Here is an 18,142-nt window from a genome sequence, read left to right as displayed (position 1 = left end):
TGGCCAGGATTCAGTGGGGTGGGGAGGGGGGGGGGTCTCTCCTTCCCCCAACTTTATCACCTCCCCTCCATCCTGCAAGGTCATCTTCTGCCCCCTCCCACCAAAGATCCTTTCCTGCCCCCATCCCCAGTGCACCCTTGTGAAGTGCACTCAGACCTTGTCATCCAGGTTTCCCAGGGGCCAGGGATCTGACCCATGGCCATGGGGGAAATGTGTGGGAAAGTGGGGTGCAGGAAGAGCTCCTAGAGAAATGGATGGGCGCGATTCCCTTGTTGACTTGAACGTTTGTGAAGCAGAGTCTATGTGTAAGAACCTCCCCAACCTTACCGTCTGGGACACAGGGCAGGAAAGCTGAGACACGTGACCAAGGAATGCGGCACCAACCAACAAACAAATGGAGTAACAATTCCGTCTACCCGTCTGGGGCCCTATAATTGCCCAAAGTGCTTTCCGGTGGAGGGCAAGGGAAGCGCGATGCTCTGGCCAAGTGCAACTTGCCAGCCTCCAGGTTCCGAATTTGGAATGTGGGTGGGATTGCTTTTTAAAACAATCCCAGCCACCCGCCCGGATGGTGCCTGCTGGAGTCCTTCCTGGGAAACGCGAGTTTTCACAGCAGCCTGCAGGAGACAGCCACATGCTGCCTTTGGGCCCATTAAGGTCAGCTACGGGAAGTTCAGGCCACGAGGGGCCAGAAGGAGGGCAGCAGGAGGGATGGCTGGGGGCAAGTGGTGCCTTAGCACCTCTCAGATGGCCACCTGTGAGTCACCCCGAGCCCAGCCCTGCCAATATCGGGCTCTGATTCCCAGCCTCACTTTTGTGGCTGGTGGTGTTGGCACACTTTGCACAAAATGCCCCCAACGGCAGACCTTATGCCATGCACGCAAAGGAAAATTATCGTCTTGGATTTGAATAGCTCCCCTTTCTTGTGCAGCTCTGAGGATATGATTTAGGAAATGTTTCGACCTGCTGTTGTTCCGATATAGAAAATGCTGAAGGTCGAGTGGCTCCCTTCTTGTAGCGTAATCTGGTTAGTGTAGCTTAAGAGTTCCGTCTCTGGAGAAGCATAAATCTGAGTTCGAATCCCCTGTCTCCTCAGAGCTGCCACTAGCCCCACAATGCCACTGTGGGAATTAGGAAAGGATGCCCATCCCCCGGAAGGACGCTGCTGAGTGCAGCCTGCTTATGCCCCCTATTTGACCATGACAAAGTCATTTATCCTCTGTGACCCTCAGTCTCTCCATCTGTGAAATGGGCATATAATAACAGAACCCACCTTACTGGCTGGTTGTGAGGATTAAGTGAGCTAATAATATATGCCAAGCACACAGTGAGCACTACATAAATGCTAGCGATAACTGTATCCTGATAATCATCATATTCTGCCTGCCTGTAGATTGACCAACCAGCCCAACAAAATTGTGTGCCTGACAATTTTCTCGGGACTCAGGACATTCGGCATGCAAGCTGGGTCCCGGGCAAAGGCCAGGCCAGAGCTCTACTTTCTGCTTTGGTGTTTGGCCTGAGAGGTGGGTGTCTGGGCTGAGGTGCCTGGGAGGGATCTCGGGTGTCTATTAACACTCCTCCTTGGGGGGAAATGGGTGCTGTCCAAGATCAGGGACTAGGTCTGTTTTGCTAGGATCACCCTTCATTGGGCCTTCGCTATAGCAAGCCCCAAGCCGTGGGCCGGTGTGCATTCTCTTTGTACTCGCTCCGTGCCTGAGCTCTCTGAGCCTCAGTTTCCTCCCCTGTGAAGGGGGGAGGATAAGATCTGGCTTAGAGGATGAGTCGCACGGTTTGAGATCTGATCAACGTCAGGTCCTGGCACAGCTCCTAGTTGGAGCCCAGGAAATAATAGACCACATCTGCAGGGTGCCTGCCTCGCGCCAGGCCAGCGGCCTCCGTTCTCTACGCGCTGTCTCCTCTGCTCCTCGCAAGAAGCTTAGGTGGCGAGCCCCATTATTAGGGCTAGTTCACGGAAAGGGAGGAGAGAGAGGAACTCCCCCTGCTGAGAAACTCCGAAGGAATCCAGTGGAAGTTTTTCTCAGTCCTGTCACACTCAGACGGGCTTTGTCCATGCTTCTGTTTGAGTGCGGCCTTGTCATAGAGAGAGTGTGATCACACCCTCTTTTCTGAAGCCCGGTCACACAGCCCAGCGGCTGGGTGTAAACTCTCGCATCTCCAATCAAGTGTTGTCGTTACTCGGCGGGACCATCATTTCAGCCGTTGGTGTGTGTGGGTATGTTCCAGAGGCATGTTCTGCCCCAGGGTTGCCCTGACGTGGGTGGAAAAGGCTTGCCTGCTTTGTGTCCTCAGATGGGTCCCCATCCCTGGGTGCAGGCATCACCAGCCCGGCCAGGCTCCTTGAACTTCCTACTGTGATGCCTACAGCAACCGTGGGATTCTGTTATTCTCACCTGCTTTGGACACATGAGGAAACTGAGGCTCCAGGAGGGGAAGTCAGTTGCTGAAGTGGCGGAGACAGGATTTGAGCCTGGAGCTCCTGCCTCCAGGGTCCATGATTGTGATCCCTTTGTCGTACTGCCTTCATCTATAGCATGAAGGTCTTGGACCAGGTCAGAGGCCATTCTGAGGGGTTTGAGGGAGTGTCTTCTTTTCCCATAGATTTCATTGTTTAGAACGATTTCAGATTTGCAGAAAAATTATGAAGATGCAGAGAGTTCCCATCTACCCCACACCCGGTTTCCCCCATAATTAACACCTCACGTGAGTACGGTACATTTGTCACAATGAGTGACCCGATAGTGATACGCTATTATTAACTAAAACTCATACTTTATTATTCAGTTTCCTTAGCTTTTCCTTGATGCCTTTTATTTGTATTTATTTTATTTATTTTTTTTTTTGGTCTCGGCATCCCATCCAGGAAACCACATTACGTTTTTGTCATTGTGTCTCCTTAGCCTTCTCTGGTCTGTGGTGGTTCCTCAGACTCTCCCTCAATTGGATAACCTTGGCAGTTGCGAGAAGTACTGTTCACGTATTTTGTAAGATGCCCTCCTCTTGGAACGTGTCTAATGTGTTTCTCATGAGACTGGGGTCGTAGGTAGGGGGAGGAAGACCACAGAGGTCCACTGTCATTCTTACCACCAAGAGTATATACCATCCACTTGACCTCTTCTGTTGGTGTCGACCTTCATCGCCTGGCTGAGGTCCTGTCAGTCAGGTTTCTCCATCGTAAAGGGACTGTTTTCTTCTGGGGGTTATCTTTTTTTTTTTTTTTTTTAACTTTTTAAAATGTTAATTTATTTTTGAGAGACAGAGCACGGGCAGGGGAGGAACAGAGAGAGGGAGACACAGAATCCGAAGCGGGCTCCAGGCTCCGAGCCGTCAGCACAGAGCCCGACGCGGGGCTCGAACCCACGGACCGTGAGATCGTGACCTGAGCCGAAGTCAGACGCTTAACCGACTGAGCCACCCAGGCGCCCCTCTGGGGGTTATGGTTTTATCACTTACAATGAACATTCTTTCTAGGGAGGGAATCTTTCTCTGTTTGCACCATATGAAATCCTACACCGAATCACAGCTGACAAGGGCTGGCTGCCTGGGCAGGTGACAGGTGTGATCACGCAGGACCTGCGCTTGGGGATTAATGCTCTGCTGTCACCATCTTAAAATTGTTAATAATCTCATCTTTGGATTCGTTTCATAAGGGGAGGTTGATAGGACAACACGACACGCACGGGGGGCTTGGAACCTCAACCTTGGGGCACGTCCTGCCGCCTCCCCGGCTCCCCGGGATGGATGTTCTGCCAACTCCCCAGCCCTGCCCAGTGACTTTTGCCACCCCTCTATCCCCGGCAGGGGCCTGCAGGTGGTGCAAGGAGAGTTAGGGTGGGCGTGCACGTTTTGTAGCGTCTCAGGGTGGGGACCAAGTGGGGGCCATCGGCATCCTAGGCTGGCAGCACCACGATACATTCAGTGGGCAAGTGAGAGGGGGCGAGCCTCTTGTCCCCTCCCCACCCAGGTACCAGGTGCACTCCAGCGTGGAGACTGCAGTTTCTCTAGGGTCACCGGTCCTCCGTGGATCGGGGCAGTGGGCCTACGAGGAGGAGTTTCCCTGCCCCTGCCCAGGGCACCCATGTTGGTCCCGTGACTGGCAGCCAGCAGGCCATGCACGCGTGGATGCCCAGTCATGGCAGGGCCCTGGACCCCCGTGAGGGTCTGCACTTCCCCCCCCCCAGGTATCCTGATGCCTGAGCGAGCACAACATTCAGTAGCAAACAAAAACATGACAGGTCCGGAAAGGGAGGCCACAGAAGAAAGGAAAACGCTTTTTACGTCTTAAGTACTTTTAACAGCCCAGTTTCTCTCTTTTGAATAAAGGCCCGTATTTTCATTTTGCACCAGGCACCACAGATTTGAAAGCCACTCCTTCCCCCCCACCCCACACTACACCCCAAGTGTCTCTGAGGAAATTCCCGTCTCTGCGGGATGGAAAGGGAAAGCCCTGGGAGAGGCATGCTGGCTCTGACTCGAGGCCATCCACGGGCCTGGGTGGTACAGCATTTCTAGGCCATTCTGGCTCAATGCCGTCAAGCAGTGGAAACCTGGGGAAACTGAGGCACAGTGAGGAAGAACGACTGAACGGACTTTGCACGCAAGCTTGCAAGCCAGGGTTGGACTCGGGGTTTCTGTCAGCTCAACGCAAAGTTGGCTGACGGCTGTGGAATACTCAGAGGACAGCCTGAGACAGAGAGAATGCTGGGCTAGGGGTCAGACGGAGCTGGGGTGAGGGCTCGGCTAGGCCCAGTCGGGCCGGTGCTCTTTCCTTGCCGAACCTTGATGTGCACATCTATTTAATGGGAGTGAAACCCGAGGTCCCTAGGACCAAGCTTAATCCAGATAACGCACGGATTTGCCCATTTCACCTTCACGCTTGGGTATGTTTCGGTGCGTCCCCACCGTCTGTCCGGGGATGTGAACACCCAGAGGGCCCAAACCACGTCTGTTTAAGTCCCTCTGGGTCCTGGGTGGAGTAGATCCTGGCTTAACAAGAACCTTGAACAGGGAGGGAGGTGATGTTACTGCTCCCTCACCTGGAGCAGGCTTCTCTGTTTCAACTCCATAAACTGCGAAGGCGACAAAGCCCTTTCTGTATTTTGCGAGAGATACAGTTTGCAAATGATCTCATTACCCCCGCAGCCATGAGCAGAGTTATGTCGGGCCTTTCTAACAAGTGGCAGTAAAACATTTTATAGGCCCCTCTGCCCCCCTCCTTCCCCCACCGTGTAATTTGCTCTGTTTGGGGTTGAACTTGGTGTTTTCCCTCTTTCCCTTCTCTTTCTCCTTGCACTTTCTCTCATGTTAATTATATTAGTTGCCATGGAAACAGTGATGTCATTGGCACGGGAGCGCTCAATGACATCCAAAAGCACAGTTTATAGCATGGCTTGAAATTTATTCCATGGCTCGCAGCCTTGAGGGGGGTTATATGGCGATTATATCGCGGGCACCATCTGGGCGCGAGGGTGGGAAGGGGTGGAGAGTAGCTGGGCTGTGGGGTGCTTCCCACAGCCCCAGATATTGGGGGGCCGTTCCATTTGGACACCGTGGAGGACACCTTGGGTACCGTGAAGAACTGTCTCTTCTTGGCTTTTGCCAACACTCGCTACCTAACAGCGCCCCGCCCCACGTTTGTCCCCATTTTAGGATTTCAGAACCCTGCATGGGGCGGTCTCAAAAGTGCTTAACACAAGGGCGGGGTGTGTGCGTGTGTGTGCGTGTGTGCGCGCGCGCGCGCGCGCACCCGCTCGCACATGTGCTTGAAGCATCAAACCATGCTGTTAGTATGAAACTGTGATACGCAGCGTGCAGCGCACGTTACTTCACACACACGGCTCGCATACACATGCACACACTTATTTGCCCATCTGTACTTCATTCTAGAAGGTGCAGTGGCATGCACATTACTGAGTGTTGTGCCAGAGCCCCCATCCTCCACAGCTCACTTCTGGAGCTGCAGGGACGGGGTGGGGAGCAGGGCCGTGCCCGGAGACAAAGCGGTTGCGGTCGGGGGGTCGGAGCGCCGCGTGCATACCCTTGCAGGGAGATGCGCCGGGTGTGGGCCTGGCGAGCTCGCCCCCGGGCTGGGCCTTCCGTTATTCGGTGGGAGGCCTCCGTGTCTCGATCTGACACCGAGCAGACAGGCCCCGAGGCGGGAGCCACTCGGCAGGGTCCCCTCTTCCTCCCTGGGGACCCGTGGACGTGTTTTTCAGTTCCTGTGCTAAGTATCACCTTGAGTTTGCCGAGGGAGCGCGGCAAACAGCGCGCAGAGCTAAAGGGGACCTGCAGGTGTTCCTCATCAATTCTGGAGCTCTTGTGTCTCCGATCAGAAGCATGAAGGGCTCTCTGGGAAGCCCCACTTGGAAGAGCAGGATAGGAGGCACTGTAGGGCGGAGGCCACCGGTTTGGGAATCAGGGGTGTCACTCCAAACAGCGTCAATGCAACAGGCCAATTATTCGCCTCAGAAGCGGAGTTCGAGGTGGGAACTTCAGGCATCACCTGCCCTGGGGCCGCAAATAGTGACATCTGGCCTCTCGCGGCACCTCTGAGTCCTGCCTGTCTCTGTTTCGATTCCCCCTCCTGGTGCCCTCAAGACTGCCGGGAGCGCCGGCTCCGCCTTCAACTCCACTTTGTTCCAAAAAAATGTCACGGGACCGCGTCCAAGTCACGTGCCCATCCACGAGCCAACAACGGTGGCCGGGGCGGTGTGGCTTCCTCTGATTGGCCAGACCTGGGCCACGCGGCCTCCCCTGGAGCCAGTAAGAGAGAGTGGCCGCAGCGAGCGGGCTGGGACCCTGAGAGCGGAATTGGAGCTGGGCTGGTGGAACCCGGGGCGGTCCCTGAGCTTCTTTCTGTCCCCGTGGTAGGCGTCCCCCCAGAAAGTACTTGTCCCGCTCCCATCAGAGCCTTCAGGGGTCATTAGGCCTCAACCTCGTCTGTCACGGGGACACCGAGATGAGTCAGCCATCGCCATGCCCCGCCCTACCCTCAGTCCCCCGCTAGCCCCGGGGGGTCACCACCAGAACCGCTGAAAAAAGATAGGAGCCTCCACTGGAGGAGCCCGAGGGCGCTCCAGGCCCTGAGGCAAGTGTGGAGTACCGATCAGATTGGACCCAAGTCCCGGGGAGGACGAGGAGGAGGGTGGCGAGTGGAGAAAGGGGGAGAGGTGGACGCAGGAAGAGAGAAAGGCCTGTGCAAAAGCAGATGCGTGCAAGGGCACAGCTTAGGGAAACTGAGTCCCACATGCAATCGTAATAATAGCAGTAACAGACGCTCTGCTCTGGGCTAAGGGGCCCAGCCTTGTGATGACCAGCTTTACCACGGGCCTATGAGACAGGTGCTAGGAAATTAGTCCCTGGCACTTAGGAAGTCCCATATAAATGTTTGCTATGATAATAATAGTAATAGGGAGCCATGGATGATTTTAGCAAGGGAGAGAATAAGATTGAGGGATTTGGGTAAAAGGGAAGAGAGCAGAGATGGTTTAGAGCCACAGTGGTTCTCAACCAGGGGTGATTTATCCCCCAGGGGAACATTTGGCAATCTCTCCGGACGTTTTTGGTTGTCACAATTTGGAGGGAGGGGCGCTACAGTCATCTAGCGGGTAGAGGCCAGGGATAGTGTTAAATATCCTGCAGTGAGCAGGACAGTCCCCACCACCCCACCACAAAGAATTACCTAGCCCAGTGTCAATAGGTCTGAGGTGGAAAAAGCTGGGTTTGCGTTAAATAGGGGGGCTGATGCAGAATATAATAGGGCTTGTCAGAGGAGGCTGTGAACAGGACAGTGGCCCTGGGCTGGCCAAAGTCTGGCAGAACTTCGCCCCCCACCAAATGGGTATCCTCCCTTCCCGATCTGCTAGCTGGTGGGGGTCCATGGCGCAGAAGGTGCTGGCGGGGAGAAGCGTGTCACCCAGAGATCTGCAGGCCCTGGCAGACGGCGGGCCACAGTGACGCTTGCGCCAGCTGCGTGCACCTCTGAATCAAAGACCCAGCAGGTTCCTCGCGTGGGGGCAGATGTCCTGTATTGATGTGCCACTTTGCCGCTTGGAGCCCCCGGCCAGGAAACGCGGAAGCCTGGCCACTCGCAGATCGCCAAGCCCAGGCCTCCGAGTCAGAAATGTTGATTTGTTTCAGTAACGTGAGCATGGGGGAGGGTGGGGCGGAAGAGAGGAAAGTGAGCAAGAGAGACAGTGAGTCAAAAACCATGAAGCTGACTGAGACAGAGACTGGGAGAGACAGACACACTCAGCAGGAGAACCACCGAGAAAGCACAAACAACACAGAGAGGCTAATAATACTAAGGGATGGAGCCCGAGATGGAAGGACACAAATTAAGAGCAGGGAAGAGACACAGAGAGAGAAAACCAGACCGAAGAGAGCCAGGTGGGTTGAGATTAGCAAACAATAAAAATAAAAATAAAAATAAATAATAAGATCGAGGAAGAGCAAAAGAAAGATTGAGTAGAAGACAAGACGGGGACAGTGAGCCAGAGAAATGCCTCCTCCCAAACCCCGTGGTCCAGAGCCCAGAAACTCTCCAAGGCTTTGCCATATTTCAGCCATGAAACCGGGAAACTGGGGCAGCTTTCTCACTGCAGGTCCGGGACGAGCAAGCCTTGTTCGCATTATTGCTGGCATCCCCTGCGAACTGGACATTAGCCAACAGGAAATTCCTGGGAGAAATCTTTCCACTCAGAGTCTTTTAAAACTTTTTATTTATTTATTTTAATCCCCCCCCCCCTTTTTTTTCTCAAGGACGAACAAAAAAAGAGGTGGGAAAGGGGGAAGAAAGGAAAAGAGAAAAAGAAATGATCCACCTGGTATAAGAAAAACTTATCTGGCAACAGCCCCGGCCAGGCCAGGGGAAGCTCGGGATCCATTGTGTCCGCTGTGTCCATTCTTCCTCTGGAAGGATTTATGACCTCACACTCCCATGACATCACAATGCGTTGCCATGGCTCCTGCTTTATTATCGTAAACAAAGAGCTGTTCCTTGGGACACTGGCCGTCTGAGCAGGAGGGGGAGAAAGAAGGCTCTGTGTAATGTGTTTTCTGGGGAAGGCAGCTTGTTCGGAAGTCTGAAAAGCTGCGAAAATAGTTGTACACAGTTCTCTGCGTGTAGCCTCTGGACAAGGTTAGGACGGGGACAGAGGAATGAAGTCAGCTCTCCGCTGGAGGACCCTCGGGCTCTGTGTGTTCTCACCACCAAAGAGCGGCTTCCTGGGTTTCCCTCACCGCTCAGATAAAGGTTTTCATTCATTCGCCAAAAATGCATTGAGCGCCTACTATGTGCTAGGCGCTGGCAGATTCTGGTTTCTAGATGGGTGAGACGCAGGCCCAGGCCCTGCCGCTTGCAAAAACCCGGCAGAGAAGTCACCAGGAATGTGTAGAGTTGTAATCTGGGTTAGTGGTGCTGAAGGAAGCAAATAGGAAATGAGGATGAGAAGAATGGGGGAGGAAGCTACTTGGATGAGCAATCCAGGAGGGCCTCTCGGAGGAGGTGATGTTTTAGACAAGACCTGCAGGAAGAGAAGGGGTCGACGGTGAAGAGTGGGAGCAGGTGACAGGGCCCTAAGCGAGGACAGCCGCTCCAGGCTGTGACTGTCAACATTTAGGTTCCCACCAGGGGTGTCTTTCCCCACATTTTGTAGTATTTCTTTCTGGCCAACTGACTTCGTTGGGGGGGCTTGGAAAGAGGAGTCACTTTTGCTGAGTCCGAGTAAGCCTTCTGAACCCTGGCCACAACAGTGCCTGCCAGCTGCCATTTCCAGATGGCAGGGACGGGGGTCTCAGTCCGGAGCTTTGGTGAACACAAATTAGCCCGAAGCAGAAACACCTGTGGGACCCGAGCCTGCTCTCCCTGAGTCAGTTGTGCAGGGAGTAGGTGATACTCTTCAGCCACAGGAAGGGCAGAGGCAGGGAGGAGGGAGGGGAGCCTGTGGGACAGATGTGGGCACTGCCGGCTGGTCAGGAGACCAGATGGGCAGGCAAGGAAGCCATCCTCCCCACCCCCCTCCCAGGAGGTGGACCTTGAGGGAGCTGGGACTCGACATACAACAGAACGAGAGCCACTAGATCGTCAGCCCGGCCGTGGATTCTGATGGGGACGCAGAGGCCCAGAGGTGGCACGGGAAGCTAGGTACAGAGTTCAGCCCCCACGTTACTGAGTGCCCTTGGGGATCTCACTTCCCGTCTCTGAGCCCCCACCCGCTCTGTAAAACAAGAAGAATGCACATAAGCACTTAGTGTGGCTGCAAGACAGTCGCTCTTGCCTACCCCCGCTTTCCGAAGGACGCGTTTCTGAAACCCTTCCAGGCGCCATGCTTGCAGCTTCTCGTACGTTTAGCTCATTTAACACTCCGGGAAGTCCTAAATGGTAGGTGTACCTGTCCCCATTGTGCAGATAAGCAAACCGGGGCCAAGAGGGGTCGAATGACACGCCCAAGGTCCCAGGGTCAGATCCCAGCCCTGCCTGACTTTTTCAAACAAAGCCCATGTTCTCGACCACTGAAGCTTGCCCTGCCAGGAGGCACAGCTACAGTGCGGGTGGGGGTCGGGGTGGGATGTGGCAGAGGGGAGGGCTGACGCCGTGGCTGCCCAAATGGTGGTGACCCTCTGACATGGAGCCAGGAAGGTGAGAACTCTGCAGAGCTGTGAGAGCCGGCCAGCTAGAGTGACGGCATACCAGAGACCCCCAGGACGGCAGGGAGGGGAGGCCATGGCAGACAAGAGAGAACCTTCTCTGTATGCTGAGCGATGCTTCCAGACGCAGGAATCTGATTTTTATGTGAGACACACACTTTAGGCTTCTCCAGAGCAGGGTAAACAAGGCTCAGTTCCCTACGAACTCAGCTGGGTCCAGCTGTTAATAGGAAGGGCATCTGTGTGGGACATCAGGGGACAGGGGGTGGACCATTAGACCGTGCATCCGGACTTTAGAGAAATGTCACATTTAATGGATGCCTGGCCCTGGGCTAAGCACCTGACTGACCTTGCTTTATTCAATTCACCCATCTTGTCCCGGCTGTGTGTGCCCCTACATAGAAGTAGAATGTCTCTGGGCCTTATTTTCCTTTTATAAGAAACGAGAGGATCGATCTTAATCAGGGGTTGGTAAACTTTTTTCCGTAAAGGGTGAGACGGGAAATATTTTAGGCTTTGTGGGTCACATCATCTTTGTCGCAACTGCTCAACTCGGCCACGGTAGCATAAAAACAGCCATAGACAGCATGTAAATGACAAATGAGCATGACTGTTCCAATAAAACTTTATTTACAAAAACAGGCGGTGGCACTTCACATCCCCTAGGATGACTCCAATCGAAAAGTCAGATTGGGGCGCCTGAGTGGCTCGGCGGGTTAAGCGTCCAGCGTTGGCTCAGGTCATGCTCTCTGGGTTCGTGGGTTCGAGCCCCACATCAGGCTCTGTGCTGACAGCTGGGAGCCTGCTTCAGATGCTGTGTCTCCCTCTCTCTTCGCCCCTCCCCCACTCATGCTCCGCCTCTCTCTGTCTCTCAAAAATAAACTTTTAAAAAAATAACAACTGGAAAGTCAAAGAGTAACAAGTGTTGGTGAAGATATGGAGAAACCGGAATTTCCATACGCTGCTAACGGGAACGCCAAACCGAATAGCTCTTTGGAAAACAGACTAGTAGGTCCTCACAGGGTTAAATATAGAGTTGCCATGGGACCCAGCAATCCCAGTCGTATGTATCTGCCCAAGAGAACTGAAAACACATGCCCACACAAAAGCTTGTCCACGAATGGTCATAGCAGCATTATTCACAATAGGCAAAAAAGTGGAAACAACCCACACGTCCGTCCAGCCATAAGTGGATAAACAAAACGTGGTCTGTCCACACCATGGGGTGTTATCCAGACGCGGGAAGGAATGCGGTACTGACACCTGCTAAAATGTGGACGAACCTGGAAGACATCAGGCTAAGTGAAAGAAGCCAGACACAAAAAAACCATAGGTTGTGCGGCTCCCTTTGTTGGATGTGTCCAGAATAAGCAAATCCGTAGAGACAGGAAGTGGATGGATGGTTAATTAGGGCTAAAGTGGGAAGATTCAAGGGTTGGGGGAAGGGGGTGTTGATAACTGAAGGATATGGGGTTTCTTTTTGAAATGATGAAAATGTTCTAAAATTGATGGTGGTGATGGTTGCACAGATCTGTGACTATACTAAAAGCCATTGAAATGTACACGTTAAATGAATGAATCCCAGGGCATATGAATCATACATCGATAAAGCTTATTTTAAACATTTGTTTACTGAGAAAGCAAAAAAAAAAAAAAAAAAAGCCTTGAGGGAAATTTCAGGGGTGAATAGAAGTGTTCCAATAATTGGTTTTCGGTGCCAGTTACGTGACTACCTATATTCACAAAAGCATATCATATTTTACACTTAAAATGGGTGAACAAATTTACCTAACTTCTATCTCAATAAAGTTCTTAAAGAAGAAGGGAAAAATACGGGCAGGGGATTGGATTTGGCCCACAAGCCACGATTTGCTGACTGCTTGTCTAATGGTGATCAAATCAGGACTGTTTAGATCCCGAGTAGGCAGTAACCCAACTCAGGCTGGTTTAGGCAAAATGAGGAATCTGTTGATGCACAGAACTGAAAAGTCTAGAGGATATGTGGGCTTCAGGCACTGTTGGATCTAGGTGTGCAAATATCATGAGAACTCCATATTGCTTCCATTCTCAATTTCCATGAAATGGCTGCCAGCAGCTCCTGTCACATTTTCCCGGGTTCACATCCAGCAGAAAAGATTAAGTAGCCTTTTCCAAAAATCACTGTGTTCCAGTGGTTCTGACTGGGCCACATGCCCAGCGATCAGAGGAATGCAGTGTTCTGGTTGGCCAGTCCGAGTCACATGGCACCCCTGGACCCGGAGGATGCATTTAGTATCACCCAAAGCCCAAAGACGGTACAAGGGGTGCCAGGGAGAGGTGGTTTCCTGGAGAATTGGGGTGCAAGCAAGGGGCCCCCACAAAGAAATTTGAGAATATTTTTTTACACCGAATATTACACTGAATATTTTTGCTTAAGCAGTTCCAAACACCAAAGGAGTTAAATAAACATTGCTAGTCATGTTCTGTCAAGGACAAATCGAAGCCCCCAAGAGGGAAGACAGCCCGCAGGTCATTGGGAAAGCAAACCCCGCCCCCTCCAGCCCCGGTTCACCTTTGCTCTCAGCATGCAGTTTAACTACCTGCAAGTCAAGACAGAGGGGTCATTTATTCAACAGACGGTTGTTGCAGTCAGCCACACACCCCGTGTCTGTAAAATTCTCCTAGATCAGGAAATGGAAAGGCCTGGAAATTAAGGGGCAGACGTAAGGGCTGCGTAGCAGAGCGTAGGCTGGCTCTCCAGTTCCGGGGGGCAGTGCCCACTGCTGAGATGAGCCAGGCCTCTGGGACGGCAGCAGAGCCTTGAAACGTCTTCTCTGACGCCCGCCGAGCTGCTGTCTTCACCTCCCCGGAAGGGGAAGCAGGGTCAGATCAAGAGGAAATTAGAGATGGGGGTGCCTGGGTGGCCAGTCGGTTAAGTGTCAGACTCTTGGTTTCGGCTGAGGTCATGATCTCGTGGCTCTTGGGTTTCAGCTCCGCACTGGGCCCCACGCTGACGGCACAGGGGATTCTCTCTCCCTCCCTCAGTCTCTGCTCCTCCCCCACTCATGCCCTCTCTCCTGTCTCTCTCTCTCTCCAATAAATAAAGTAAAAGGAAAAAGTTGTGAACAGCTAGTTTCTCTGAACCTCTGTGTCCAATGAAATTGAGGCCATTTCACTGACTTGTCGCCCCTGCCAAGGCCTGATCGGACCCTGGTCCACTTCTGTACCTGGTGACCTCCCACGTTCCCTCCCCCACCCCCGATCTCCACTCCATCCTACCTGGCTCTTCTGTTCCTTGCATGTAACCTGCTTGCTCCCGCCTCTGAGCATTTGCACGTACTGCTCCCTCTGCCTGAAACACTCCTCCTCTCCCCGAATCTTCCCAAGGCTAGCACTTCTGGATCATTGAGCATCACCTCAGGGAGACCTTCCCTGACCCCTCGTGCCCCCTTGAGCCCCCACCCCAGGTCTCTCCCCCTCACACATCTGGTTTCGCTTTCTCAGCAAAAGAGCTCAGCTCCAAGATGCTCAATGAGTGTTTATTTATTGTGCAGAAACAATTCTAGGACAAGTGGGGACAAGGTGCATGCTTGTCCCAAACACGAAGGAAGGCTCAGTGCCAGAAGCTGGGGCCCGGGCTTAGTTGTGTCCAGTCTGTCCAGTGACAGCATGGCCTGATTTTCTTTCTTCTTGTTTCTTCCGATGGTTGGTTGGTTCTGAGCCCGTGTCTCCTCCCTCTTCTGCACCTTCCCCCAACACCCAGTAGGTCCTGCCCGCCGCCAGCCACGGCGGGCATAGGGTCCACACACCTCCCTTCAGTCCTTCCACAAGCCCTGCCAGCTCTTTCCTCTGCACCTCTGCAAACCAGACTCCCTCCCTCCCCTCCTTTCCCTGCTCATCCTCATCTGGACTCTGCTGTCCCTGCCGTTGGGTCCGTGCCTCTCCTCACCCAAGCACCATTCTTATATTGCCTATGGGCCCCTTGCCTGGCTCCCTGTGTTCAGGCTGATCCTTTTGCCTCAACACCCTTCCCTGTTTCTCTGACTGGCTCCTGCCCACACTCCCCTGTAGAGTCAGCTCAGCACCACCCCTTTCCGGAAGATGCCCTGCCCCTGCTTTGGGGTGGCTTAGGAGTCTGTTCTGCCTCTCCACCTACTGGGGGCTGTAGCGGCCCTGTCCGCACTGGAGGGAGCGGCCTGCCCCCTGTCTCTCCCCAGCCAGACGTGAACACCTCGAGATCAGAAACGATGTCATCTGTCTTCGCTTTCCTGTGCTGAAGACTGCCTGGCACACAATAGGTGCTCATTAAATGCCTTATGGAATGAATGCAAGAATGCCGTGCAAGTATGCATGTGGGTGCTACGGGGGCAGGGGCTGTGTCCTGTGTCACCCGGGCCTAAGTGTCTGGCCTATGGTGAGCTCTCAATAAATGTTTCAGGAGTGAAGGAATGAAGAGATGAATGAATGAATGGTTCCCCGGAGGCCTGGGGAGGTTGCCTCCTCCATGAAGGGTGACCCGCTATCCCAGTTTGCCCGGGATGTGGGGCTCCCAGTGTGTAACGTGGGCAAGTCCCAGGCAAACCCGGAAGAGTCGGTCACCCTACCCTACGCGCTGCCTTCATGGCACCTGTGAGACGTGACCCTAGTCAGGCTACACCAGTCCCGTCTCTTGCTATTACCACGTATTTTATGGGTTCCTAATCATTTCACACATTTGTGTCCAGCCTTCGAATTTTGCTAGAGGGCAGACACCGTCTTTCTTTGTGGCCCACGGTAACCATTCAGGGCTGGACAGAAATGGCCGTAGAAAGATCTCCATCCTCATCATGATCACCATTTATGAAGGCCTGTCTAAGCTCTTCACCTACGTTTTCTTCCTTAATTCTTCCAGTGACCACATGAGATAGGTATTTTCTTTCTCGTTTTATACATGAGGCTCTCAAAGCCCAGAAGGCCAGACCAACCCAAACTCGGGTCACGGGCACACCTAAGAAGGCATAGGATTTGAACCCAGGACTGTCGGAGGCCATAGCCCATGTGTGAGGAGAGGCAGCCCATCTCCAGCAGCCCAGGCCTGGTTCTGTGGGGTCTGGTGGCTTCCTGAGCCCCCCACCCTTAGCCCCTGGGTGCACAGCCAGACGAAAGCCCTCTCCCCCCTCCCCTCCCCGCCAGCATAGAGCCCTGTCTTCCACCTGCTGGTGGAAGGACCTGAGTTCTGGAGAGCAGACAAGAGACAAGACTCCCAAGTGTGGAGAAAACGAGCTGCTGCCCAGCTCTGGAGATGTGACGGGACCAGGTTGGAGGGCCTGGAACCCTCTCCTACTGCTAACTGTCCTGCCGTCATCCCATCACACCCAGGAGCAGGCAGAATGGGGCCCCAAGGCCGGAGGTTGGAGTTGGCTGCTAGGGCTCCATAAGGGATGACTGCAAACTGGATGGCTGAAAACTACAGAAACTGTTCTCCCACGTCCTGGAGTCCAGGTGTCCCAAATCAGGGTGTTGGCCCGGTCGGTTCCTTCCAGAGGTTTTCGGGGGACGTCTCCTCCACGCCTCTCTCTTAGCTTCTGGTGGCTCCAGACCACCCTTGGGTTCCTGGGCTTATAGCCACCTCACTGCCATTCCTGCCTCTTTCTGGCTGTTCTCTCCATCTCTGCATCTCCCTTTCTTATCAGACACCAGTCGCTGGATTGAGCGCCCAGCCTGAAGACGGGATGACTTCATGTCGATAGCTTTACCTAATTACATCTGCCCATTTCCAAATAAGGTGACTTTCAGAGGTTCCAGGCGGACACGAATCTGGGGACACCTGTTCAATCCTGTCCATCAGCTTGGGTCCTCCTGGCCTCTGCTGAAAACCTTCCCTGCTTTCCCGTGCCCTCCCCCTCCCCTGGGACACACCTGCAAGAGGCCGCCACACGCCTCCCTCCCTGCCCACCCCCACCCCCCCGCCCCGACCCTCCCAGGCTCCGTGACAAGCCGTGCGTGCTCGCGGGAGATGTGCAGGGAGACCACAGTTGCAGGATCCCAGTGTGAAAAGAAAGAAAGTGCTGACTTAAAACCTGAAGCCCTGACAGATGTAGCACTTTTTAACTCCGCGATGGGCCTGTTGGCACTTGTCAGATCCCAGCATGTTTGCTAATGTGCATTTTCATCAAAGGGATGAGCCTGCTCGGCTCCTGTGTTGGCCCCTCTTGGCTTCCACTTCCTTGGCTTGGTTGGTCCTGCCTGTGCTGGTCCCTCCACCCCTGCCTTTGGGCCCCGCCCTTTCCCGATCACTGTGCTTCCCCCTCCCCTCCCCTTTCTCCCCCTCTGGGCCTGGGGCCTCGTCCCTAGTCTGTCCCCCAGGGCCCCCACCGCGGCCCTCTGACCCCGCCTCCTCTCTACCCTTCCAGTTCAGAGAGCTAAAGGTCTGTGGAGCCATCAGTGGAAGGGACTGTGCTAGGAGGGAACAGACGGGGCTGTCTTCCCCCGCCGGTTGCTCTGTTCTCTGTCTCTCTTTCCCCTTCCTTCCCCTCCTCCCTCCTGGCACCTTCTCTCACTCCTGTCTTGCAGGCCAGTTCAACCAACTGTTCCCTGCTTTGTAGCAGACACCCGATTAGGTGCTGGGGACACAGACAGTGGTGAGACGAGGTCGCTTTGTTGCCTCAGGCTCTGCGTGTGCCCTCTCTCTCTCCTTCTTCTTCCTGTGTCACCCCTCCCTCACTCCTCCAGCAACCCCCCCCTCCCACCAACTGTCCACTTCCTGCCATGCCCGGCCCCAGCCCCAGGGTCCCGTCTTCCACGGCCCCGCTGGCTTCTTCGCTGCTGGGGCCACGCCGGCCAGGTTGCGGGCCCGGAACAGCGGATGCGTGTGGACAGACAGACGATCCAAAAGGCCCTTGCGCCGCCGGCCCCTGGCCCAGAACTGCTGATCAGCCTGACGTATCTGACTGAACAGGAGCAGTTCTGAGAGGCCGCACGGCCCTGCGGGCGGCCGGGGAAGGCTGATGTGGGTGGACACATGATCCGGAGCAGAACGCAAAGTTCTCTGGCCCGGCTCTGAGCTGGGCTGGCTGATTGGAATGGACATGTGGGGTCACTGGTTGGCTGGACGCCGAGGGTGCCGAGGGAAGATCGAAGGCGGACAATGCCCAGGTGCTGGAAACCGTGGTAGAAAAGGAAGTCAGGAGTGGGGGCAGGACTGCGACGGAGGTTTGCTTTTCTGAATCATCGGAGAGGCCAAGAGGAAGGCAGCTCTGGGTTCAAACTCTGGCTCTGTTCGCTGTGGCTGACCCCACCCCTCCCACATCCTCACTATGTATTCTACCCAAATGACACCTCCAGGCAGGGGACCCCCCCCATTCCCAGCGCCCAAGCTTGGTTCACTGGTGGCCACGCGATCCAGTGACGGACAAGGAGACACGTAAGAAGGTCTGCTGGGGCTCCTGGGAAGCTCTCCTCACAGCTGAGGGGAGGCTGGATGGTCATTGTTGTGTCTGAATGGGATGCTGGGAAT

At 54.2% G+C, this 18,142-nt stretch overlaps 1 long non-coding RNA gene across 1 annotated transcript; it reads left to right on the top strand.

The window, feature by feature from the left end:
• The first annotated feature begins 6,621 nt into the window (after positions 1-6,621).
• On the top strand, positions 6,622-11,422 carry LOC122232768. The gene is made up of 4 exons (XR_006210162.1): positions 6,622-6,887; positions 7,887-8,409; positions 10,047-10,165; positions 11,311-11,422. It is a non-coding gene; the product is annotated as an uncharacterized LOC122232768 (long non-coding RNA).
• Positions 11,423-18,142: the final 6,720 nt, after the last annotated feature.

The sequence above is a fragment of the Panthera tigris genome, chromosome D3 (genome assembly GCF_018350195.1).
Source record: "Panthera tigris isolate Pti1 chromosome D3, P.tigris_Pti1_mat1.1, whole genome shotgun sequence".
NCBI classification, from domain to species: Eukaryota; Metazoa; Chordata; class Mammalia; order Carnivora; family Felidae; genus Panthera; species Panthera tigris.
Note: the sequence above shows the minus strand (reverse complement) of the source record. Positions and strands in the feature narration are given on the sequence as shown.